Here is a 27419-nt window from a genome sequence, read left to right as displayed (position 1 = left end):
ATGGTGAATATTTGTTCCTAAGCAACACAGCACTGTAAACAGTATTTTTCTTCTGTTAAAATTATCTGCTTGTATATCTAAAAGAGAAAGTAAAAAAAAAAAAAAAAAACACACAACTCAGTCTCCAAATCACGTTGTTGGTTTTTTTTTTTTTAAGAAAAGAATTAAAACTCTGCCTGCAGCAATTAAATATTCCCAGATACCCAAGTTCATCTTCTGTTAACTTTATTGAATAAGTGGAGACCCACGTTAGCAAAGTCGTTGCCTTTTTGTTAAGCCACCCCCTCAGCATCTTTCTTAGGTGATTTAAAAAAATGGTTTGGGGTCTCCCTCCTTCAGATTTTCCCTATTTTTCTCTGCAGATGTCTATCTGGAAGCACTCCAAAGCTGAGAAAAGGTGAGAAGCAAATACTGAACGAAATGTTAAAACCACTAAGAATTTATCATTTGTTCCAAATATAAGAAAGAATTCCTAGATAAAAAATGTACATTTTACAGAATCAAGAATAGCTGCATAACCCATAACAAATTAAAAATCATTGCTCTCTTGATCAAGACGCACAGTAGTTTGACCTAAGATTTAGATTATGCATATCCCATCAAATGCTTGTATTTGATATAATTTTTTTTATTTGAGTATAGCTGACACACAATGTTACATTAGTTTTGGGTGTAAAACATGGTGATTCAGCATCTCTATACCTTATTCTGTGTTCACCACAAGTGTGGCTACCATCTGTCACCATGCAATGCTATTATAATACCACTGACTATATTCCCTATGCTGTGCCTTTTATTCCTGTGGTTCCTTCATTCCATAACTGGAAGCCTGTATCTCCCATTCCCCTTCATCCATTTTGCCCATCCCCCACCCTCTCCCCTCTGGGAACCATCAGTTTGTTCTCTGTATTTATAGATTTGATTCTGCTTTTTGTTTGTTATTCATTTGTTTCATTCCTTGTATTTGATTTTCATCTTTAAGTAAAATCTTAAGTTATATGGATGGGCTATTGAAGATTTCAGAGTCTGAGTCAATAGCATTCATTACCATGAAAAAGATTATTATTACCCTTTACATTTGGGAAGCATTGTTCATATGCATTTATCCAATAGGAAGCATTCATCGATCACTGATATAAATATTATACATTGTGTGCCTGATGGCAAGCCAGGAGCAGACTTCAAATAATTAGGATATCAGATACTGACCTTGGTACCCACAGTGGAAGCAGATGTATCCCGATTAGTAAATTCTATCTCTAATCCAAAGTGAATGACACTTGAATTTCCTGAACAGCTTAAGTTGAATGTCAAAGATGAGCCCTCCTCAGGAAGTAGAGTGAACATGAGGAAATTAATCAGGCCAAAGAGAAGAATCAATAATGTATAGAATAGGAATGGAGCAAGAAAGAAGGGGTCGGGAGGGTGAAGGAAGAGCCTTCTCTAAGCCACTCCAGAGAGTGAGACATTGCTGGTGTGGAGAGACTCCTTTGCCATCACGCCATCCACCATCCTTTATCTTTATTTTGGGTGAGTTCAGAGCTTGGAGATGTGGGTTGACTACCTGCGGTCCCCCAGGTAGTTGGGCTGAGCCAAGTTTCCTGAATCCCAGCCAGTTGTTCTCAATTCTCAACTCATCTTCTCTTACCAAAATCTCCTAATAATTCCCTCTGCTCAGGAAATCCACACCAACCGGGTGGGTCTTGAAAAAGACACATCATGGAACAGAGAATTTCCAAGTTGGAAGAAACGTCAGTGATCATCCAACCCCTTCATTTAAAAATGGGAGTTGGAGGGCTATAAAGGATTCATGAGTTGTCCACCATCACCTCTTTTCCATCCTTCTCTCTGGAGAAGTGATATGGAAGGAAAGAAAGAAGGGAGGACGGCCAGCATCTTTTATCTTGGTGGGCACCTCTGCTTCCTCCCTCACTGTTGCCTCAGCTCCTCGCTCACTCCATCCCTCCTCACATGATGAAAATCAAAAGAGATGGAGAAGCCTGGGAGCCTTCCACTTATTCCACTCCCTCTGCCCACATTCTCAACCCAGATATTAACTGCTGAATACCTCCTTACTCTCCTCAGCTGCCACCTCTTCTCCACTCTGCTCCTTCCTCCACATTCCTTACTTCTCACCTGCATTTCTGTAACAAACTCGACACCTCTCCAAGCTTGTCCATCTCCAGTCCACTTTCCACACCTCCAGTGGGTGCATCTGACTATAGCACTTTCCAGATGAAAATCCTATCTTCAGAATAAAATTCAAACTCACTTTTACAATTATACAAGATCCTTCCTGATCTGACTACTGCCTTCTCCAGCTATACCTCCATTACCCATTTATTCACTGAATACAGATAGATGGAGACTGGAATATGTGCCAGGCAGTCTAAGCACTGAATGCACATACACATACTTAGCCATTCATTGCCCTTTATGCTTCTGCTCTTGCCACATGGAATGGCTTAATTTTCCCCAAGGTGGCATGCTTTCTCAAACTCTGCTTACCTCCTGCGACTCTGACCCTATTTCTCCTTTCTCACTCATACTTCTTTTTGTTTTGTTTTATACTTTTGTCATTGGCTTGGATACATTCTCCTCCAAGAATCATTCTCTCACCCCCTATGCTGAATAAATGACTGACATTTTTCCATAGTTCCCAGAGCTTTTCATACATTATAGAAATTGTTGGTTTGTCTGCATTCCCCATTAGCTGTAAGTTTGTAGAAAGCAAAGGTTATTTTTCTATCTCTGTACCCCTAGCACATGACCTGTTGCATAATAGCATAATAGGCATTCAATAATTATTTGTTGAATGAGTGAATAGATGAATGTAGTCTTACCTCCCCAGCAGATGGCTGTTAGTCCTTCTCAGCCTTGTCTGTGGGACTCAACATCTTGGCTCTACAATTTTATCTCTAGAGGATGTGAGGAGTGTTTATAGACCCAGAAAAAGAAAAAAAGGCTAAGGATTTTAGTACAAACCAAAAGAGGGTTGAAATGATAAAAACAATTCTTCTGCCACTGTTTTCTGTGTAACCTTGGGCAAATCACCTCCTCCTTTTTCACTTTCTTCATCTGTAACTGGTGATAAGGAGGACTGAGGTTTACCCTAAAGTCATATACATCATTTGACAACATAATTAACAAGTGCATCAGTACTGACTTCTAGAAAGTTAACCAGAGAAAACCTTTAGACAAAAAGATGAACTCCAGGAGCAGAGGTCTGATAAAACAATGAACCCTGAGTGTGTGTGTGTGTGTGTGTGTGTATGCTCACACAAGCCTAGGAACTGAAGTGGTATAAAGAAAGGTAGTGAAGGGCGCCTGGGTGGCTCAGTCGGTTAAGCGTCTGCCTTCGGCTCAGGTCATGGTCCCAGGGTCCTGGGATCGAGCCCGCATCGGGCTCCCTGCTCTGTGGGAAGCCTGCTTCTCCCTCTCCTCCCCACTTGTGCTCTCTCACTATCTCTGTCTCTCTCTCTCAAATAAATAAAATCTAAAAAAAAAAAAAAAAGAAAGGTAGTGAATCTTCATTTTCCACATGTCTTACAGTAAAAGGAGAATATTTGCTTTACCTTGTTACCTTATGGAAGTTACTCAGCTTCTCTAAAGATTAATTTCCCCATGTTTAAATCCAAAGAATAGTCACTTAGCAGATCTGAGGAACATCAAGAAATGGAACAGAATAGTTGCACCATATATAAGAATTGTTGTGGTTCTTAAAAATTAAATTTGTTCTTTTCCTTGAAGGAGGTAAACTATTGTAAAGAACAAAAAGAAACAAAAAAAGCCAAGACCTCTAAAAATCTATTGGACTTGATGAACAAGTTCAGCAAGTTTCAGGATAGAAGATCAGTATTCAAAACTGAATTGTTTTTCTATACAGGAGCAATGAGCAAACAAAAAGTAAAATTAAGAAAACAATGCCATTTGTAATAACATCAAAAGGAATAAAATACTTAGGAATACATTTAGGGAGTACAAAACTTATACTCTGAAAACTCCAAAACATTGATGAGATAAATTATAGAGGACCTAAGTAAATGGAAAGACATCCCATGTTCATGAATCAGAAGACTCAATATGGTTAAAATGACAGTAATCCTCCTGCTGATCTATAGAGTAAAGGCAATCTCTATCAAAATTTCAGCTGACTCCTTTACCTGAATTGACAAGCTAAACCTAAAATTCAGATAGAAATTCAAGGGACCCAGAAGAGCCAAAGCAATATTGAAAAAGAAGAAAAAAGTCAAAGGACTCACATTTCCCAAATTTAAAACACACTACAAAGCTACAGTAATCAAGACAGAGAGGTACTGGCCTGAAATTAGGTATATAGACTGGTGGCATAGAATTGAGAATCTAGAAATAAACCTTTACACTTACAATCGATTTTCAGCAAGGTGTCAGGACAGTCTGATTGGGAAAGAATAGTCTTTTTCCATAGTGGGGCACTGGCACATTCACATGCAAAGGAATGAACTTGGAGTGCTACCTTAGACCATATACAAAAACCAACTCAAAATGAATCAGAGATCTAAGTGAAAGAGCTAAAACTATACAGTTCTGACAAGAGCATAGGCTTACATTTTCATGACCTTCATGACCTTGGATTAGGCAAAAACACAAGTGACAACAACAAAAACATTAACTGGACATATTAAAATGACAAACTTCCGTGTTTTAAATGATACCTTAAATAAAGAGAAAAGACAACTTGCAGAATGGAGAAAAAATGTTTCAATTCATATATCTGGTAAAAGGCTTGTATATAGAATATGTAGAGAACTATTACAATTCAATAATTAAAAGATAAATATCCCAATAAAAATGGGCAAAGGATCTGAATAGATATTTCTCCAAGGAAGATATGCAAATGGCACATGAAAAGATATGCATCATTAACCATCAGGAAAATGCAAATCAAAACCACAATGAGATACCCATTTAAGATGTCTGTAATCAAAGAGAAATAATACCAGGTATGACAAGGATGTGGAGAGCCTGGAACCCTCATCCACTGCTGAACATTAAATGGTGCAGCTGCTTTGGAAAATAGGCTGGCAGTTCCTCAAATGGTTAAACATAGTTACCATGTGATTCAACAATTCTACCCCTAGGCATATACGCAAGAGAGAGCAAAGTATATGTCCACACAAAAACTTGTCCATGAATGTTCATAGCAGCGTTATTCATAATGCAGCCCAAAAGTGAAAACAACCCAAATGTCTATCAGCTCACTAACGGATAGATAACATTTTAGCGTATCCATTACAAGATTATTCTTAATCCATACAAAGGGATGAAGTACTGCTTCATGCTACAACATGGATGAACCTTGAAAATATGCTAAGTGAAAGAAGCCAGTCACAAAGGACTACATATTGTATGATTGCCTTTATATAAAATGTCCAGAATAAGCAAATATATAGATTAATGGTTGCCTAGAGCTGAGAGGGATAGAAGGACTGGGGAGTGATGGCTAAGAGGTATGGGGTTGCTTTTTGGGGTCATGAAAATATTTTACTGATGGGATGGGATATACAACTCTGTGAATGCACTAGAAACCATTGGCTTTGACAGTTTTACTGGATGAATTATATGGCGTGTGAACTCTATTTCAATGAAACTGGCAAAAACAAATGAGAAAGCTACAGCCCCACCACTTTAAGATTGTTTTTCATGCAGAGGATCTTCTCTCTTCAGAGCCTCCGTATCCTGTGTTCTACGCTAGTCAGCCAAGGGCTTCATTACCCAATGCATATGCACAGACACATTCACCCAGACAGATAAACACGCACGCTTACATATACACACAGTCACACACACACATGCAGTCACCTGGACTCTTACACAAACACACACATGCACGCACACAGACACAGCACACTTACACACTCATCAGCCCTTCCAGCAGAAGAACTACCCTGGCTTTTTGGTTGGGACAATAGTTAGGGACTAACATAAATCAGTACCAAAACAATTGTTTTCATTTCTTTTCTCTGGAGCTGGAGGAAGGGAGTGGAGGAGGGAAGAATGAAGGTCTCGCTTTCAACTTCTCACTGACTGCGAGTGGGGGGACTCTGATCTCGCTTCAGCAGCCTCCAAGCACAGGTCCCAGGAGTGAAAGAAATAATGAAGTCTGGTTGGACCAGCTGAGGCTGCCTTCCCTGGGTCTCTCAGAGGCAGCTGCCTCAGTGGTGTGATGGAGGAAGAGCCAGACAGGACTGTGCCCACAATTCTCCACCCTGCGCCCTAGTCTGAGCATAAGGCTGGTACTGGGAACTCACTTATTTGGCACAGATCACTTTCAGGCTGCTGCGCTTCAGGTGCTTGACTTGCCAAAATCTGTTTCATCACTGTGACTCCTGCCTCGGGAGGTGGACTTGCTGGATTTAAGTACCATCCCATCTCCTTGACTCAGGAAAGGGCCCTGCCCTAATTAACAATCTTTGACGTGGAGGAAGAAATTTACCATTGACTTTTGGAACATTCTTCTCTGCTCTTAAAAAATAGGCTAGGGAAACCTCTTGCTTTCTCTTCCAGGATATGAACTAGGAAGCATGTAGCCCTGATTGCTCCTGGGAGCCATCCTGCACCCACAAGGGGAACCAGGCTCAGGGTATTCCTCGAAATGGTAGGAGGGACAGGATGAAGTTCAGTGCTTGGTGACAGCCTCCAGATCAATCAGTCCCACAACTGTCTTTGTTCCTCAACTTCCTGTTATGTGCAGCGATAAATCCTTCTGTAGTTGAGGCTTTTTGGATTGAGATTTTTGACCCTTGAGGTTGAAAGCATCCTGACTGTTGAAGAGACTTCTAGAGGGTGTGTTTCACAGCTTGGAGGGGACAGGGAGAGCAGTTGACACATGTGTGGAGAGCTGTGGGGAGGGTGCTCCCCCACTTGCCTGCGTATCTGTGAGCGGACATCGTATGTGATGAGTATGAGGACGTACTTGGACGACTGAGTTTACTTGCTCATTCACTCACTCATGAAATAAGCCCATGTTAAGCCACCACGACGCTCAACAAATCCCCTAATGTGAGGGGAGGGGTATAAGTGTACGAGTTATGTATGTGCAAATGTGCACAAGTGCCTGTTTTCTTCCAGAGGATTATTGGATTTGCTGCAATCTGCCATCCTGGCTGAAGTCAGTGGCTCCATAAAGAGGAGTCCTTAGCTCCACGTCCTTCCCATGTCTTGTCGCTAATTCTGTGCTGACCAGAATGGTGAAGACTCCTGTGACAGGGGGACAGTGTGTGCCAAGTGGCCCACAAATGCTAGGTTCTGGCATTCATGATCTTTGCACCAGGAAGCAAGGCCTTGGACCTGAGGGGGCGGTGCACAAAGCACATCCAAACAAGGTTCATCTCCTATAATTGATTTCTTCTGGCAGGTCTGACCTCCTAATAGTGTCCCTGCCTAGGCTGGAGCTTTTATAATTAGTCTCTGGTCCCCGAGACCCCAACCACATGCTGACTCATAGAGACTGGCTTTCTGGGTTTAGAAGCTTGTCATAGGTAATTCGCAAAGCAAATAATTCACTTTACAAAACAGTGCTATGTTTTGATACCCCCCCTTTTGCAAATGCTAGATTCTTGGTGTGATTTAGTACTCAAATTGTTACTATCACACAGTGCTAATGTAATATGTTAAATAAAAAAATAATTATACTATCCTCTCTATAGATACCAAAAAAGCCATCAGATTAAATTCTGCTTCTGTTTCTACTTTCCAAATGTTTTAGTAAACTAGAGATATATATTTCTGCAAAACAATAAATAAAATGTAGTTAAGGCCAACAGCCAGGGTTACATCTAATAATTAATCACTGGAGATATTTCTATCAAAATTAAGGAAAGATGAAGATGACCTCTATTAGGCACTATATTTAAGATTGTTGTGGAAATTCTACCCAATGAAACAGAATTTAAAAAATGAAAGGAAGAGATACTAAAAATAAAAGAAAAAAATTATCATTATCTTGCTAGATAATTATCATTATCTATCATTATCTGTCAGAATCATGATGCACTTTATTTTAACAATGATCTCAATGATTGTAACTGACTTCTGAAGGAACTAGATACGTACTAACCAATCTGGAAATTAAATACTCTTCTCTACAATGATTATTTGATCTTACGTTTACGTTTACGTTAGGTTTGTCCCCGGTGGGACTTCAACCCGATCATTACTGTCCACTGGTTAAAGTTTACTTATTTCAAAACTCAAACCATCATATTCAGCGAGTGTTGTGCAACATTAAACTGGTTATGACTAATAATTTGATATAATAGCTGGGGGTCCAAATTTGCAAAACTCCTATTTCTTTGATTTTAAGGTGCATTTTAAAAATTAAAAATATTTGAAAAATTGAAGCATATTTTATAGCTGATGTATATGTTTAATATGTTAGTGTATACTTTTTCCTGAATGGTTTTTATTACTTTATAGTCCTAGAATGGGGCAACATTGGCCCAAATCAGATGTATGATGAGTGTTTTGTTGTGGTTTCCAGAGGGCCAGGGCAGGTATATAGTAATGTCCACAGTGAGCATTTTCTAAGTTAGACAGGCTGGGGCTCCCTGAGGCAGGAATATGGCAGCTTCGTCCAAGCGTGAGTCTAGTGTGTTACAGTCCTTTGCAAACACTCTTGGAGGACTGTGCTGGCCCAACCCATAGGTTTTCCTTCAGCCCCCATGTGGAGAGGGGGTGTCTTTCCTTTCGATCACAGTTATTGGTTAAGCTTTGTAATTTTTATAAGGGAGTTTTAACCTGATCTACCTGGTTGCTCATCAAGGTGTGTGACCTGTCACTTCTGGAAAATGTTCACCCCAGGTTCTTGCTGTGGAGAACAACCTTGAACTCACTTTCATCCCAAACTCATCAAGAGATTGGCGATGAGAAATAATCCCTGTAGTTAATTGTCTGAGGGGCACACAGACTCAAATCTTTCTCTAGATCAGCTGTATTTAAGTGTTTCTTAACCATGGAAATGTTTGTTCAAGGATAGAAGAGATGGATACAAAGCTCTTCCAATTGAAGTGGATGAAGGAATAAGAACCTCATCTATACCTTTATTTTCTCCCCCACCATACCCCAACTCCCAGGAGAGTCTGAGGAGATGCCAGAGAGCTTAGTTTGAAATCAATCACTCTAGATGTCTTTCATTTGTGCCCGAGTCATTCAAAATCACCAGAGAGCTGGTTCTATGAACAATTGTTTTTATTCCCTGAACTTTGGGTATAAGCCATGAATCTGAATAAAGAGATACTATCAAAACGTGTGCATGGGGCGCCTGGGTGGCTCAGTCGTTAAGCGTCTGCCTTCGGCTCAGGTCATGATCCCAGGGTCCTGGGATCGAGTCCCATATCGGGCTCCCTGCTCCGCGGGAAGCCTGCTTCTCCCTCTCCCACTCCCGCTGCTTGTGTTCCTGCTCTCGCTATCTCTGTCTCTGTCAAATAAATAAATAAAATCTTTAAAAAAAAAAAAAAGTGTGCATGTACACACTGGGCATGCTCGTTCACACACACAAACCAGCTAAATGAAACATATTGTGTCTTACTGAAGTAGTTGAAACTTACTGAAATTGTAAATGTTGGGATATTGTTAAGGACACTGTCGGCTACCATTGAAGAGGATACTTAAATTTTTTTTTAACAAATTCTTGTATGACACTACGTGCCAGGTACTATTCCAAGAGATTTGCAAATATTAACTCATTTAAGTTTCATTAAAGCCCTACAGGGTAGATTCTACAATTATCTACATTTTGTAGATAGAGAAACTGAGGCACAAGAAGTTACCCAAATCGCCCAAAGTCACACAGCTCTGAAGTAGAGGAGCTGGCATTTCTTTTTATTATGTTGTTAGCCAACATATAGTACATCATTAGTTTTTGATGTAGTGTTCAATGATTCATTAGTTGCGTATAACACCCAGTGCTCATCACAACATGTGCCCTCCTTAATGCCCATCACCCGGCTACCCCAGCCCCCACGACCCTCCCTTCTCTAACCCTGATTGTTTTCTGGAGTCCAGAGTCTCTCATGGTTTGTCTCCTTCTCTGATTTCTTCCCATTCAGTTTTCCCTCCCTTCCCCTATGATCCTCCGTGCTATTCCTTCTGTCCCACATATGAGTGAAACCATATGATAATTGTCTTTCTCTGCTTGACTTATTTCACTTAGCATAATCCCCTCCAGTTCCATCCATGTCGCTGCAAATGGTGGGTATTCATCCTTTTTGATGGCTGAGTAATATCCCATTGTGTTTATGGACCACATCTTCTTTATCCATTCATCTGTTGAAGGACATCTTGGCTCCTCAAGATGTTAAAAATAGAGCTATCGTATGACTCAGCAGTTGCACTACTGGATGTTTACCCCAAAGATACAGATGTAGGGAAAAGAAGGGGCAGCTGCACCCCAGCGTTCATAGCAGTGATGTCCACAATAGCCAAACTGTGGAAGGAGCTGGCATTTGAATCCAGGCATTCCAGCTCTTGGGTCTACTTCCTGATCCACTAGCTATCTCCTTTTTATAAACACCCACAGGAAAAAAATAATCCTTCTGGATTTCAGTAGTTGGACAAGCCATTGTTCTGAACAGATAATTTTCTTAGAAGTTTCAGACATTGATTCTTATAACCAAACTTCAGCCCTCTTGACTGAGCCTTTAGTGGAGCTCAGAGGTATCAAATCAGCTTGCAAGAGGCCCTCCCGTAATCCCTACAAAATCTGAGGCTCCTGCAACCCTATCCTTTTTTTTACTGTGACAAGTTTACAACATCCCATGACCTTCCACGCTATGCACGTGGTGGGAGGAGAGCCCCTCCATCGCCCACCACAGAGGCCTCACTCCTTCTTCTCTGCATTCCCAACTCTCTACACAGATCAGGCGTCAGGAATCTCTCCCTCTGCTGACCCATAGCATCCACCCTCTGGTGCTCAGAAGGCAAAAGCACCCATGGGCCCCAGAGAAGCCCACACAAGCCCAACAGAAGAGACAGAGGAGAGGAGACAAAGGGCAGAGCAGCAGGCACAGGGCAGGAGTCAGGCCAGGCAGAGGTCCTGGCCAATCAAGGGAGCCCAGTAACAGGCAGGAGTTTGAATCCGGGCAGGAAGTGATGTCATTGTAGGATCTGGCAGCTGACACTGGAATTCAGGGGCAAAACCCCCAAGTCCTCAAGAGGATAAACGGAGGAAGAGGAACTGAGTTTTTCTCACTGAAGTGGGTGCCTTGTCTTGTCCAGTTTATTATCAAAGCATATGAATCGTCCCTCAATCTGGAAAAGGAAATACCCACAGATTTTGGTGGGGATTATAACAAGCTTTGAACTCACAGAGCAATCTGAGGTAGGAACTGAGACACAGTAGGAATGACATAAAAAGGGAAATGAGTGGGCTCTGGGGCCCATGAGTGCTCCCCACTGGGCAGCGAAATAGAGTTGGCCAGGGAGTGAGGTTCTTGTGAGAGGGGCATTGAGAGGGTATATGTTGGTCCTAGAAGTGGGGGACATTCACCAAAAAATTGAAGGCAAGTGTTTTGGCCAGTCATATGGTCCTTGTAGCTCTGAGCACTGTCTTGGGAGGTTCCTAGAAGCTCAGAGCCACTGTAACCTTGGGCTTGTGTCCTGCAGTAGACACCACCTGGTCACACAGAGGTTCAGGGAGTGTCTGTACCCCTCCCCCAAGAAAGCTTTGACCCCACTTTGCACATCCTGGACCCCTCTTATTGCCCTCTCTCTTTAGGTCATTCAAATTAAGAAGTTACCTCAGTAGCTCAGGCCCCGGCTGAGGGACGTGGGTGTTGGCCACACCTACGTGGACGCCGAGGTCATGGGTCCTGATCAGCTGCAAGAGATTCCTATTGCAAATGTGCGTGCAAATGAGCCAGGAACCCAGGTGCTGGAACTGAGGTGAGTGAACAAAGCAACAGTTTCATAACTGAAAGCAGGAGACCAGGCAGAAATCAGAAGGGTAGCTAAACCAAGAGGTGACAACCAAGAGGTGACAAACAATGAAGCTAAGGCATCTGGGACTCTCTATTCCCAAGACAGTGTTCTCTATTCAGCCTGTCTCTTACATCCCCCAGGGATATTTATTTTTTAAAATATTACATGCCAGATCCCATTCCCATAGAGTCTAATTGGTCAGCCTGGGGGTGGGTTCTTGTCTTGGATTTTTTTTTTAAGCACCCATATAATTCTAATATGCTGCTGGGATTGAGAACCACCACTATACCAAGCCTGTTTGGATGCTCTGCCTACTGGTGGGGTTTAAGAAGACCTGGCTAGACTGACAAACAACCTTGGGGTCTGGTTTTTATGAGCACAGAACATATGCTCCTCTCCTCCTTCCCTCTTATCCAAGTTGCAATTTTACATTTCTGAGATTATTTGAATAACGTCTTCCTCTTCAACTGGACTATGAACTCCCCAAGGTAAGAACTTGTCTGTCACTTCAAACATATAAAGCAAACAAACAGAAAAAAGGACAGAACTAAAAGGAGAACTAGAACTAGAAATATTAACATAACTCTTTAACAAATCAAAAAACAAAGAAGAAAAATATCATACGGTATACTGATGGGTTAAAAGGCATAATTAACAAGTATAACTAGATAATATGTTGGCTTCCATCAACAAATAAAGAGCTGACCAGACTGAGAATCAAAAACTCTCCTTAAATCTGTAAGAGAGGGGAGAACACAGAGCAAACCAATATTGCCCCCAAGATTAGAGAGACAGAAGGTGGCCCAAAGTGTCAAGGCATACTGGAGCAGAGACTCACACGCAGGAAAACCCGAACTATAGTTGACAAATTGTTGAAAGCTCAGTGTGGACAGCTGTGAGTTGAAAAATTTCAGAGGGACCAAATCATAGGGGTGTCCTCACATTTTTGTGAGTTTTATCTCCAGTTGCTGAACCAAGTTCTCACAGTAAATATCAGGGAAAAATTCCCCCATGCTTCCAGCAGGGGGAGGGAAAAAGGAATTATTTTAAAATACAGTGAATATGGGCAGTCTACGGCTAATCACAAGAAGCTTATCAATTCATGCTTGGCCAGGGGTTAAATCAATTCTCAGAAAAATGATGACGAAACCATGGAATGATTTCCTCCTACATAGACTCCCAAAACACACGGGCTACCTAGGATGTGTGTAGATTTATTTGCTGAATTCCCTTATCTTATCTCAATAACATTTTCCCCTAACCAGGAAACCCCCAGCTGTCTCTTTGCCAGTAACTATGCATCCCATGCCTGATATGGTCATTATATTACTCTCCTTCAGTTTTCAAATGAAAAAAAAATACCATGTTAAAAATTGCATTAGTCAGATTTATACCTTCAGTCATGCTGGGATAGCTAGTATCAGATTAATTTTCTTGCTAAAAATAATTATAAAAACAGAATATAATTTGAAAAAAAATGCTTGAAGCCATTAAACAATGACAAGGAAAGCCAGGATTTAAGGGACAAAGATACAGAAGAAAATAGAAATGCTTTGTGTTGAGTGTTATGGATTGAATTGTATCTCCCCCAAAATTTCAACGTTGAAGTCCTAAATCCCAGTCTCTCTGAACATGACCTTATTTAGAAATAGGGTCTTGCAGATGTAATTTTAAGGTGAGATCATACTGGAGTGGGTTATGTCCCTAATCCAATATGATTATGTACTTATAAAAAAGGGGGAATTTGGACACAGAAACAGAGATGCAGGAAACCATGTAAGATTGGACATATGCTTCCACAAGTCAAGGAACTACCAAAATTTAAGAGCGAGTTCTAGAACATATCCTTCCCTAGCACCTTCAGAGAGAGCAAGACCCTGCCAATACCTTAATCTCAGACATCTAGTTCCCAGAGCTTGAGACAATAAATTTCCATTGGGTAAGCAACCCAGTTTGTGGTACTTTGTTATAGCAGCTGTAGCAAACTAATACATTGAGTTTGATATTTTGTATACAATTTCCTAATGAGTCATTTGTCAACATATAAGTTACATGTTGAGAAGCCAAGCAGGAACTGAAAAGCTAACAACTAAAGAGAGATTTCCATGGAGTTATAGTGCTGGGGGGTCAAAACCTGATCTTAGCACCTACTAAAGTGGAAGGGTCTTGTTAAGCAAGCTAGGACCCAGCAATTGTACTCCTGGGTATTTATCCCAAAGACACAGATGTAGTGAAAAGAAGGGCCATATGCACCCCAATGTTCATAGCAGCAATGTCTGCAATAGCCAAACTGTGGAAAGAGCCGAGATGCCCTTCAACACATGAATGGATAAAGAAGATGTGGTCCATACATACAATGGAAGATTACTCAGCCATCAGAAAAGATGAATACCCAACTTTTACATCAACATGGATGGGACTGGAGGAGATTATGTTAAGTGAAATAAGTCAAGCAGAGAAAGTCAATTATCATATGGTTTCACTTATTTGTGGAACATAAGGAATAGCATGGAGGACATTAGGAGAAGGAAGGGAAAAATGAAGGGGGGGGGAATCGGAGGGAGAGATGAACCATGAGAGACTATGGACTCTGAGAAACAAACAGGGTTTTAGAGGGGAGGGGGGATTGGTTAGCCTGGTGATGGGTATTAAGAAGGGCACGTACTGCATGGAGCACTGGGTGTTATATGAAAACAATGGATCGTGGATCACCACATCAAAAACTAATGATGTATTGTATGGTGACTAGCATAACGTAATAAAATTAAAATAAATAAATAGCAAGGATATTAAATTAAAAAAAAAGATTCAGGAATTAGGAGAAAATGGAAATATACCAGCATTGACTGGATCAAGGTAATATGGCTATAGTCTAACTGCTTATCAGGAGCAAATTAAATGCTGGAGGAAGATAACTTGCCCAAACCTCTACACTTTATCTTATATAAGCCAGCCTAGACACAGACCCATAGGTGCTTTGGATAATGTAGATATCAGATCAGGACTTTACAATATCTAAGATTAATTTACTAAAAGAAAATTTGGTAAATTTCATCACAGAATTGGACTCTATCTATAAAAAATCAAATAAAAATAAAATTACTGAAAGAAAAATGGAATAGACAAAGTTAATAATTACATCATGCAAAAGGCAGAATTAATAAACTAGAAGATAGATCAAGAGGAAATATCCAGGTGGAAGCCCATAGAGATAAAAGAACAGAAAATGCAGACATTTCCATTAGAGACATATAGAATATGATAGAGAAATCTACCATTTATGCAACTGGAGTTCCCCCACCTCCCCAGGAAAAGAGAGAGGGGGACAAAAGTAATATTTGAAGAGATACTGACCAAACATTTTCCAAAACTATTGAAAGACATTCAGCCACACATTCAAGTAACTTTAAGAATCTCAAACATATTACATGAAAAGAAAACCACAATTAGGCACTTCATTTTCAAACACTGAAAACCAAAAGAGAAAAACTTGAAGGTATTCAGATGAAGATATCAGCATGATGATATCCTGTAAATGGATACACATAGATGGATATACAGAGAAATATTTATAGATGTGTGTATATATACACAGGTTAATGTGCATACACATGTTTTCTTGCTCTGTCAGCTGAGAGAAGCAAAAACTCCATTAATAATGAGCACAACTAGCACCCAGATCTTGGTTTCTGATAAAATCCACCAATACAAGGAATGATGTATCCTTGAAGAAATGGCTGATTCTTGGGACTGTGGTTGGGAATATGCAAGATGAGCCTGGAGTATCTTGTAGGCCAAAAATTAAGGAAGTGCTAAAAAAAATAAGCTTACATTAATGATGGCAAAGGAACATAGGAACACAGGAGCCAACTGAAAAGGCAACCAACAGCCAAAGCTGGAACAAGTTAAGCAAAAAGTAAATTAGTGTTGGATTATAACAGAGTATAAAATATCTGCGAGTTCATACTAACATAAATAAATGATCAAATATGGTGCCTGGATGGCTCAGTTGGTTAAGCATCTGCCTTTGGCTCAGGTCATGATCCCAGGGTCCTGGAATCAAGCCCCACATTGGGCTCCCTGCTCAGTGGGGAGTCTGCTTCTCCCTCTCACTCTGGCCCTGCTCATGCTCTCTCTCTCTCAAATACATAAATAAAATCTTTTAAAAATAAATGATTAAATAAATAGATGGATAGATAAATAGGGGATAAAAGACAAATCTGTGCATATTTGTGCAAATGTGTACAGAATTGCAAATAATTCATGTAGGTGCTCCAAGCTCAAAGGCATGGAGCATAACTCTCCGCTCCTTAAGTGTGGGCTGTCATTAGTGACTTTCTTCCAAAAAATACAAAATAAAAGAGGAATCTGACAAACATTTCCTCAGCCAGGTCATCAACAATGATTTCATGCTGATAACATGTACCCTTGATATGATGTGATAAGAATGGCACTTTACCTCTGTGGTCTTTCTCCCCAAAACCCACAATTCAAGAAAGAGAACAAAGACTGGAGGAAAAAAAAAAACAGAATATCCAAGGACTGTGGGACAACTACTAAAGGTATGATATACATGTGATGGGAATACCAGAAGGAGAAGAAAGAGAGAAAGGAACAGAAGAAATATTGAAACAATAATGACTTTGAATTTTCCTGTACTAATATCAGACACCAAACCACAGAACCAAAAATCTCAAAGAATACCAAACAGTATAAATGCCAATAACATATAGAACACTGGATGTAATAACTGAAAACTAAACATTCTTTTAAGTAGATGTGAAATATCTACCAAAATTGACTATACATCGGGCCATAAAGAAAGTATTAACAAATACCCAAGGATTGAAATCATACAGGGTATGTTATCTGACAATGGATCTAAGCAAGAAATCAGAGACAAAGAGTAACTCAAAAATCCTCCAAATGTTTTTAAATGAAGCAATATGTTTCTAAATAATCAATGGATCAAAGAATAAATCACAATACATATTAGAATATATTTTGAAGTGACTTTTAATCAAAAGATTACATATCAGTTTTGTGGGATGAAGCTGATGCAGTGCTTAGAGGGAAATGTATAGCCTTAAATGCATATATTAGCAAATGAGAATGAAAAACAATGATCTAAGTACCCATCTCAAGGAACTGCTATTTTGCTTAGTTCAAGTTAATAAACATAGCAATTGAATCCACAGAAACTATAACAAAGGAAATAACAGAAGAGCAGAAATTAATGAAGTCAAAAGCCAACATATAATGGAGAGCATCAACAAAGTCAAATTAAAATGATTTGCTAATAAATCCCTAGCAAGATGACCAAAAAAAATATTAGAAGACAAAATATCAGAAATGAAAAAGGGATTGTAACTACAGAGTCTACAGGCATCAAAAATTATGTAAACACTATAAGCAACTTTATGTCAATAAATCTAAGCTAAGTTAAGGATGTCTATCATCACTTATATCAGGATTGTACCAGAGGTCCTTACTAACTTAATAAGTTAAGGAAATAAATAAATAAATAAATAAATAAATAAATAAATAAATAAATAAATAAATATTAGAAAGGGAGAAATTCAACTTACCGTATTTGCAGGTGATGTATTTTGTGCATAGAAAACCCCAAAGCAGGTAGAAATAAATTATTAGAATTCTAAGTAAATAAGTAAAGAACAATTTTGGATATAGAGTCAATAAAAATAAGTTCTATCCTTCTATAGAGACATAGATAATTAGAAAATGAAATTTTAAAATGAAACCATTTACAATAACATCAAATCCATTAACTACATAGGATGAAATTTAGCCAAAGTTGTACAAGACCTCTGCACAAGAACTACATGACCTATATGAACTATATATACTGAGAGAAAGTAAAGAAGACCCAGGTAAACAAAGGGATATAGTACGCTCACAGGTTGGCAGGGGAATATTTTACAAATGTCGACTCTTCCCACATTGATGTCTCTATTCAAGGCAACCTGAATAAAATTTCCAGCAAGTTTTTTCTGGACATTGACAAACTTACTTTAAATTTTATCAAGAGAAGCAAAATGTCAATAGTAGTAAGTCAGTTTTAAAGAAAACAGAATAGAATTGGAGGACTGATCAAGACTTTTAGACAAGAACAGCAATTAAAACAGTGTGCAACTGATACAAGAACAAACAGACCAATGGAACAGAATAGAAAATCCAATATCAGACTTATGTATATAATATCATATGTGCCACTGAAAAGCAGTGAAGAAAGAATAGCATTTCCAATAACTGATGCCTGATCAATTGGTTATTCCTATGGAAAAAAAATTGAACTTCACCTCTAGATCACACCATATGTGGAAATCAATTCCAGATAGATTATAGATTTAAATGTGAAAAGTAAGGGGTGCTTGGGTGGCTCAGTTGGTTAAGTGACTGCCTTCGGCTCAGGTCATGATCCTGGAGTCCCAGGATTGAGTTCCGCATCGACTCCCTGCTCAGCAGGGATTCTGCTTCCCCTCTGACCCTCCCCCCTCTCACGTGCTCTCTCTCTCTCTCTCATTCTCGCTCTCTCAAATGAATAAATAAATAAAATCTTTAAAAAAATGTGAAAAGTAAAACAATAAAGTTTCCAGAAGATAATGTAGGAGAATATCTTTATAGCTTTGGCTGAGATACATAAAGATATCCTAAACAGTATATATAAAGAAAAATCACAAAGGAAAACACTGATAAACTGAACTTTGTTAAAACTAAGAACTAATGTTCATCAAAAGATATGATTAAAACAGTGAAAAGGAAACTATAGAGAAGAAATTTGCATAACATGTATCTGATAAAGGACCAGAATATGCAAAGAACCCCTATGAATCAGTTACAAAATATAGACAATCCAATAAAAAAATGGGCAAAACATTTGAATAGGTATTCTTTTGCAGTAACTACTAAAAGTGAAGTTTTGCATACCTTTGCACCTAGAAATTGCATTCTCTTGCCTAAACTCAGCTGCCAGAATCTTGTCCTGGGTCACAAAGAAACATTTTCTTATCTAGCCTCAAATGAGGCTTGATACATCAACTGTTGAGAGTGTCATAGAGGGTATATTAGGATTTTTAAAATCAAAATCAAACTGCTTAAGTATGAAAAAATAAGTATTTTATATAACAGGAAAGAAAATCCAAGAGTAGAAATAGTTTCAGATAATGTTTGACCCCAGAACTTAAATGATGTCATTTAAGACCTAGTTACTCTCTCTTTTGACTCTGTCACCATATGGGTTTTATTCTCAGGCACCATGTAGTGGTAAAATAGTGCCCATAGCTCTCATCCTACTTCTTTCCAGGTTCAAATCCAGCTAAAAACTGAATACTTTTCCACGTTGCTATATCATAAGTTGCAAAATTCACTCTAATTACAATTTGAGTTGTGTGTTAACATTGAAACAATAACCATGGGTCAAGACAATGGAATTACACTGATTGGTTAGGCTGGGTCACGTGCTCATCCCTGAACCAATCCCTGTGGCTGGCGAATGCAAAGTGTTGTCTGGCCAGTCATGAGTTATGCTCTCCTTACCTAGAATCAGGATCCTCACCAGATCCATATGGACTGAGCTAGGAGTGGACAAAGGAACTTTGAGATGTTGTTCCCAGAAGAAATGGGTGATAAATGCTGAACATTTTAAAACCACAAACATGCCAGATGGTTATTTTGTGAGCCTGAGTTTCAGAGAGTAAGGTGACAGATCCACAGTGTCAGAGATGGAACATAAGAACAAAAAGCGTCAGCTAAAAAAGCTTAAGAAAAGTGGGGTTTTCCTAAAGGCTGTGAAGATGCAGACAGGCCCCGAGACCTGAATTTTGTCAGGCATTCTTTCCCCAAGTTCTGGCTGGCTCCAAGGCCAGGGAAGGGAGGTACCTCATGCTGGGGGAACAGGTTGCCAGACAGTCTCCTAAGGTATCTGGATGCAATCCCACATGGCCTTCATGGGGGAAGGCTGGGATCCTGACTAGGAGCCAGGAATCTGGTGGCCTGGCCGGGCCTAGGTGTCCAGGATTGGCAGGAGGTGCCTTCTGCACACTATCTCTCCATAGCACCATCTGCAGCTGCCGTCTGCATTTGGCCCAAAGACAGTGTTGCCAATCACTTCAGGGGATTGCTTGGCCTTCTGTAAGCAAGACTTGGGAAAGGCCAAATTTGACACTTGGCTGCTCTCCTTGAAGTTAAATGACCCGGCTTAGGTCAAGAAACATGAAGCAAGAAAAAAGAAAAAAGCATAGCATGTTGCCTGAGAGAATGCAGCCCTATAAGATGGCAGACCAGAAAGTACAGGCCGAGGAAATGGATAAAGGAGGCAGGGCAAGGATCTATGGCCTTGGAGTCCCTAAAAGATGCTCTAGCTAGTTTGAGGATTTTGTTTTTAAGAAACCATGAAGCCCAGAATGAGGGCAAGACAGAAAAGAAACAGGGGGTTTATTCTTCTAATTTCTCTTCCTAAAAATCAAAGGCACAAGTAAGTAAGCAAAGTCAGTCAGTCAGTGAGGGGCTCACTAGTTGACTATGACTGGCCTGAACAGCGTCTGGTCCTTCTTTATTACCAGGTGGGGGCCACAGCAGTGGTAGACTTAGTGAGGAAGGATCCACTCTTATCATTGTCACAAAAACAGGGTGGGGACAAAAAGTTGTGATCTGGGGGAATACTAGAGCCTTAGGAGAGCAGGGAGGAGGGGAGACACACAGGCAAATCCAAGGCTCCAGCCCAGTGAGTTTTTTCAGCTTGCTCTACTCCACGCCCTCACCCATCTAGGCCCTAAACTAAAAGGATACTCACTGCAGCCCCCATCAGCGGAGAGATGCAAGCATAATCTCTCACCCTGGCACAATGCATTGAGGAAACTGCCAACCTTCAGCTACTTTTCTGAATTTCTCACTCCTCATGTTTGGCCTGCAAGCCTTCTAACTTCCCCGGAGACTGTCATGATCTCCTGACCATGGCCTTGCTTCTCCATGTAGCTCTCACAGCTTCTGTGTCCGAGATTAATGTATCCTCCAGAAGACACTCTTAGCCCCTTTCTCAAGTTGACCCTGGAGAAGGTAAAGCCATCTTGCCTTATGGCCAACTCCAGCCCTAGGGTGAACCCAGATGCTGATATCCAATATCCAATATCCAATTTGATAAGGAATCAAGTAGCTATGTTGGTGGGAGAGGTGAGACAAATGGGCAAATATAACTTTAACTGAAAGCCAGGTGGATTCACTGTCAAAACTGAAGTCGGTCAGATTAAAGGGCAGGTAGGACATCATCCAGAGTCAAGACTCTCTCTGCCCCCACTCCTCTGAATTCCCAAGGAAGACCCTCCAAGACAGCTCAAAAAGAGGCTCCTTCCTCAAAATAACCCCAGAGAAGTGGCAGGCATGAACTATAGTCCCCAAAATCTAAGTGTGACAAAGGCACTACTTAGGGAAGCCCCAGGTGCCAAGGCCATTCTATGCTGAAGATGATCATCAAACAGTGATTCCCTATAGTCTGCCATGAGATCATTAACAAGTAAATGATGCAGTGTTTGGTTTTCTTCCATTAAACAAATACCATACAAGCATTCTTGAAACTTTCAGGGACACTGTAAAAAAAGATCCCCATGCCCAGTGGGAGGCTGGATAAAATTATGTCAAAGGTTCTTTATCAGCTCTCGGTCTGTTTCTTGGGTTGCTCGTTGGCTGGGTGATCAGAAACTGCCCCATCATCTCTCCCAATCTCAACCCTTTCATTGGCAAACTGGTGAGAATCTCACCTACTCTATCAGCCTGAAAATTTTTGCAAAGATGTGCAAAGAGATTTGTAGAGGACTAAACTTTATATAGAGTTGGAAAACTATGTTGATTGTTAAAAGCTTTTGACAAAATTCCTCCCTGGGGAAAATTTGGTCAGGGAGTGGAGAAAGGAAGCAAAAAGCACATACGAAAGTGTGGTGTGTGATGAAATGAGAACATTTGAAGGTGCTTGGGCAGCCTCAGAGAGGGAAGAGAGGATGCCTGGAACCAAGAAAGACAAGGGAGAAACCAAGAGGTTTCGGTAAGAACAGAAGGGCAGAGAAGACCTGCCACCTTGGGAAAAGCCTAGTACAGGAGATGAAGAAACCCCAGAAAGTAGGTCCCATAGGTAGAAAAGGCTGAGGACTTCCCACATTAAAGCTGGAGGTTCATTTTGAGTTGCGAAATAACCTCCCTCCATTCCTCTAAATCTGTTTCACACAACTTCCTTGTGCAGGAAACATTTAGGGGGAAACAGCAGAGTTTTGTTCCCCATTTGGGGTGACTCAGGTTAGAGGGGAAAAAAAGAGCCCCAGAAGGAAAGATAATTGAGATCTCAGGAGCAAAAGGAAGGCAGAACAAAAGCTGAAAACAAAAAATTAAACCCCTCAAAATTCATGAAAATTTTGGGAGGACATTGGCTCTAATAATAAATGTGATAGAGGCTTGAAACAGTTTTATTTTGACTGTTAATTATTATCCTTATGGTGGCTTTCAAGATAAGAGTGCTTGGTACTCATATATCCTTTAGCTTGAGGGTTTAGAAAGGCTCTAAAAGTATTTTGGTTGGCTGAAACACAGACCTGAAAGTAATCTACATTAAATGAACTGAAGTGCCAGAATAGTCTTGGTATACTGTAGAGACAGGCATCCAAAGGCTTAGGGAGAGTGGAATGGTAGAGTGGATTTCATTATGTAAGACCTCCTCCACCCTGAAAGGGCTCAGAGGACACACATTTACCATAACTATGAATATGTGAGGGGATCTGATCTCCAGCATCCTTGAAGAACTTTGTGGTTGTTCTTCTCATAGGTCCAGTGAGCATTGCTACCACTGAACTGGGATGCTTAAATGCAACGGAGATCATTGGAACCCAGAGTGACAGGGGACAAGTGGCAGCACTTAATTACCAAAGGCAATGTGGGTGTGGCTACTGTAATGGACAACAGTGTCAACGTAGTAATCAGAGCAGGCTGATTTGCAGAGACCTACAATATTGGTTAGTTATCTTCATATCCTTAGAGAGGAAATAGAGAGGCACTCTATGTAATTTTTACTTGACCTATATAAGTGGAAGAGTTCCAGATAGAATAAACAGAAGTCTAGTGTGAGTCATCAAAACAGAGGGTCACAGCACCTCAATCAAATTCTAGACTTGAGCAGTTTGTAGACCCAGAACCCACTGAATGAAAGTGTTCTCTTGATGGAGGACCTCTAATACACTATCAGAAATTGATGCTGTTAATTTTTCTCCCAGTCTACCTCAAAAGGACCTATGTTTGATACTATATGAATGTGAATGTGCACTGGGGAAAGAGAAATATTCAACCTTCTGAGGACTATCAGGCACTGGCTCTGGACTGACACTAATTCCTGGAGACTCAAAATGTCACTGCAGGCCACAAATCAGAGTAGAGCTTTACAAAGGTCAGGTGATCAATAGTGATTTAGCTCATCCATCTCAGAGTGGGTCTAGTAGGTCCCTGAGCCCATCCCATGGTTATTTCCTCAGTTCTCACATGCCTAATTGGAATAGATATATTCATACTTCCAGAACCAACTGATAGAATCTCAGATTGGTTCCCTGACCTCCAGAGTGAGGGCTATTATAGTAAAGAAGGTCAAGTGGAAGCCACTAGAACCCTACCTACACAGTAGTAAAGCAAAAGCAATACTGCATTCCTGGAAGGGTTGCAGAGATTATCGACACCATCAATGACTTGAAAGATGCAGGGGTGGTGATTCACACCACATTCCCATTCTCCTCTCCTATTTCACCTGTTCAGAAGACAGATAGATCTTGGAGTATGGCCATGGATTATCATAAACTTAATCAGATGGTTAGTCCAATTGCAGCTGCTGTTCCAGGTGAGGTGGTGTTGCTTGAATAAATTAACCCATCCCCTGGTACTTGGTATGCAGCTATTGATAAGGCAAATGTTTTTTTTCTTGAAAACTGTTAGCAAGGATCACTAAAAGCAGTTTGCTTTCAACTGGTAAGGCTAGCAATACACCATCACTGTCTTATCTCAAGGGTATGTCAACTCTCCAGTCCTATGCATAATTTAGTCCATAGAGACCTTGATTACTTTTCACATTCACCAGACACCACACTGGCCCATTACATTGAAATATTATGCTAATAGACCTGACTGAGCAGGAAATAGAAACTACTCTAAATATATTAAGACATTTGTATGTCAAAGGAAATAAATCAGACAAAAATTACCTAGGTGAAATTTCTAAGAGTCCAGTGGTAGGAGGCATGTCAAGATATCCTTTCTAAGGTGAAAGATGAGTTGTATCTGGACACTCCTACTACCAAAAAAGAGGCACAATGCATGGTGAGCCTCTTTGGATTTTGGAGGCAACACATTTCTCATTTGGGTGTGCTAATTCCAGCCCATTTACCAAGTCACGTGAAAAGCTGATAACTTTGACTAGGGTCCAGAAGAAACAAGGCTGTTGCACAAGCTTCTCTGCCACTTGATCCAGCAAATCCTATGGGGCTTGAAGTATCAGTGGCAAATAAAATGGCTGTTTGGGGCTTTGAAGATTAGCTGCAAAGTCCTGCCATCCTGTCGATAACTACTCTCCTTTTGAGAAACAGTGTTTGGCTTGCTACTGGGATTTAATAGTGACTGAACACTTAATCATATGATCTGAGCTGCCCATCATGAACTGACCCACCAAACCATACAGCTGGTCATGCACAAGAACACCCTATTATCAAATGGAAGTTGTATATGTGAGATTGGGCTCAAGCAGAGCTAGAAGGCACAAGTAAGTTATAAGAGGAAATGGCCCAAATATCCATGGCTATGATTCCTACAACCTTCTCTAACCCAGACTGCATATATGGCCTCATGGAATATTCCTATGACTGAATGACTAAGGAAAAGAAAATTCTGCTTGGTTAATAGTTGGTTCTACCTCTTACTCAGGCAGTACCTGAAAGTGGACAGTTACAAAACTATAGTCCCTTTGTGGGACACCCCTGAAGGGCTGTGTCTCATTTTCAAAGAGACAGGCAGAATTTTAAGCAGTGCACCTGACTGTTCATAGGAAGGAGAAATGGCCAGAGGTACCAGTCCGTACTTATTTATGTTCTTCAGCCAATGGTTTTGTTGGATGGTCATGGACCTGGAGGAAATGTGATTAGAAAATTGGCAACAAGCAGATCTAGGGAAGAGGGATATTAATAGACTTCTCTGAATAGGCAAAGAATGAGGAGACATTTGTGTCCCATGTGAATGCTCACCAAAGTGTGACCTTGGCAGAGAAAAATTTTAGTAATTAAATGGATAGGCCCATTCTGTGGATGTCAGTCAGCCTCTTTGCCCAGCCATTCCTGCTGTTGCCCAGTGGCCAAAAAGTGGCCATAATTGAAGGGATGGAGGTTATGCAAGGACTCAGTAACATGGACTTCCACTCACTAAGGACAATCTGGCTATAGTTGTGTGCCAAATTTTCCAGCAGCAGAGACCAACACTGAGTCCCCAGTATGACACCATTCCCTAGGATAATCATCCAACTACCTGTTGGCAGATTGATTACATTGGACTGCTTCTATCATGTAAGGGAGAGCCCTTTGTTCTAACTATAATACACATTTACTCCAGATATAGATTTGCCTTTCCTTCATGTGATACTTCTTCCAGATGTACTATCCATGGGCTGACTCAATGCCTAATCCACCATCATGATATTTTATTCATTGTTACTTCTTGTAAAAGAAGTCACTTCCCAGAAAATGAAGTATAGCAATGGGCCCATACCCATGGAATTCTCTAGTTTTAACATGTTCCCCAATATCCTGAAGCAACTGACTTGATAGAATGGAGGAATGGCCTTATGAAGACTCAGTTGTAGTGCAATGTAAGTGGTAGGTGGCAATATAAGTGAGGCTTGGGTAATGTCCTGCAAGAGGCTGGATATGTTCTAAATCAGCATCAAATATGTCATGCCCTGTCTCCCATACCTAGTATTTCATGGGTCCAGAAATTAAGAGGTAGAGGTGGGAGTGGCTTCACTCACCATTACCCCTAGTCATTTACTAGCAGAACTTTTGCTTCCCACCCCCGATGATCTTACACTCTTCTGGTCTAGAGGTTTTAGTTCCAAAGGGAGGAATGCTTCCAGCAGGAGATGCAACAGTGATCCCATTAAACTGGAAGTTGAGATTGCCACCTAACTACTTTGGGTTTCTCATGCCTCTCTTCTCCACAGGGAAAGAAGATAGTTATAGCCATGACCAGTTGCAGAAATCAGGACTATAATAGTTACGAGTATTTATTCCTTATTTTGTTATAAATATGCTTCTCTATATACTAACAAAAATTTTTGTTTTCTTCTTCTATTGTCCCCTTATCATCTAACATAGGATAATACTAATGGTAGTTAGCCTTGTATCACAGTATTTAAATTATAAAATATCAGAGGAGAAAAATGAACATTTTCCAAGGACTTTGCATGGTCTCCTGAGGAAAAGGTTAGCATGTTTTGGTTGTATGCAGAGTAGTTGTCTCATTTTACGTGTAAGTATCACTTTGCTATTACCTTTATTTGGAAATGAATACTGGTTTAAGAAGATCTGTATGGATGCCAAGTTGACGAGGAGTAGACTGTGATGATCAGTTTAGTCTATCAACTTGACAAGGCTGTAGTCATGAGTCAATCAAGCACTAATCTAGGTATTGCTGTGAGGGTATTTTATAGATGTGACTAAAGTCCATTATCAGTTGATGTTAAATAAGGTAGATTATCCTAGATAATCTGGGTGGGCCTGACTCAATCAGCCGAAAGACCTTAAGAGCAAAACTGAGGAAGAAAGAAGAAATTCTACCTGTGGATAAGTAGCTCCAGCTCTTGCCTGACAGTTCTAGCCTGCCCTTCTTGATGTCCTGCCTTATGGACTTTATACTTGCCTTGTCAAACCTCACAATTATGGAGGCTAGTTCCTTATAATGAATCTCCTAATATACACCTACTTATCTTCTTCTTCATATTATTCCTTTACTATGTGGTCCAGGCTAGAATTGATTGCTTCCTCCAATCAAACAAATAATTAACCAGAAAAGCTACAGTCTTTATCTGAAGCTGTCTAATTCAAACTTTTTAACAATAATCCAACTGCTAATTTTAAGAAGGATTTTTTTTCTTCCAATAGTTTCTGGAAAACATCTGCCTCTAATCATTTAAAATGAGGGCAGCTCTTCTGTATTTGCAGGGTTCTTTCTGTATGTGTCCTCTACCTGATGCTTTTTGGGCTGTTATAATAATAGCTTGCACTCTTAGATATACTTGTTGGTTAATCTTTACAACAACCTCATGGGGTATATACATGTAATTAACTCCTACTGTACAGATGAAGGAATAGGCACACAGACAAGTTCAAGGAACTTGTCCACAATCACATGGCTAGACAGTGGCAAAGCCAGGCTTCGAA

At 40.3% G+C, this 27419-nt stretch overlaps 1 long non-coding RNA gene across 1 annotated transcript in view; it reads left to right on the top strand.

Annotated features, from left to right (window-relative positions):
- The first annotated feature begins 364 nt into the window (after window positions 1-364).
- LOC135363765 (uncharacterized) overlaps window positions 365-27419 on the top strand; it is a 48403-nt gene continuing 21348 nt past the window's right edge. The window contains exons 1-2 of the long non-coding RNA XR_010409823.1: window positions 365-397; window positions 11756-11922. This is a non-coding gene — a long non-coding RNA (uncharacterized LOC135363765). The remainder of the gene's footprint in view (window positions 398-11755; window positions 11923-27419) is intronic.

Source organism: Mirounga angustirostris, unplaced genomic scaffold (genome assembly GCF_029215605.1).
Source record: "Mirounga angustirostris isolate CCGP_5_RB_7025 unplaced genomic scaffold, mMirAng1.0.hap1 SCAF_3, whole genome shotgun sequence".
Lineage (NCBI taxonomy): Eukaryota > Metazoa > Chordata > Mammalia > Carnivora > Phocidae > Mirounga > Mirounga angustirostris.
This window is presented reverse-complemented; position numbering and strand designations above follow the sequence as displayed.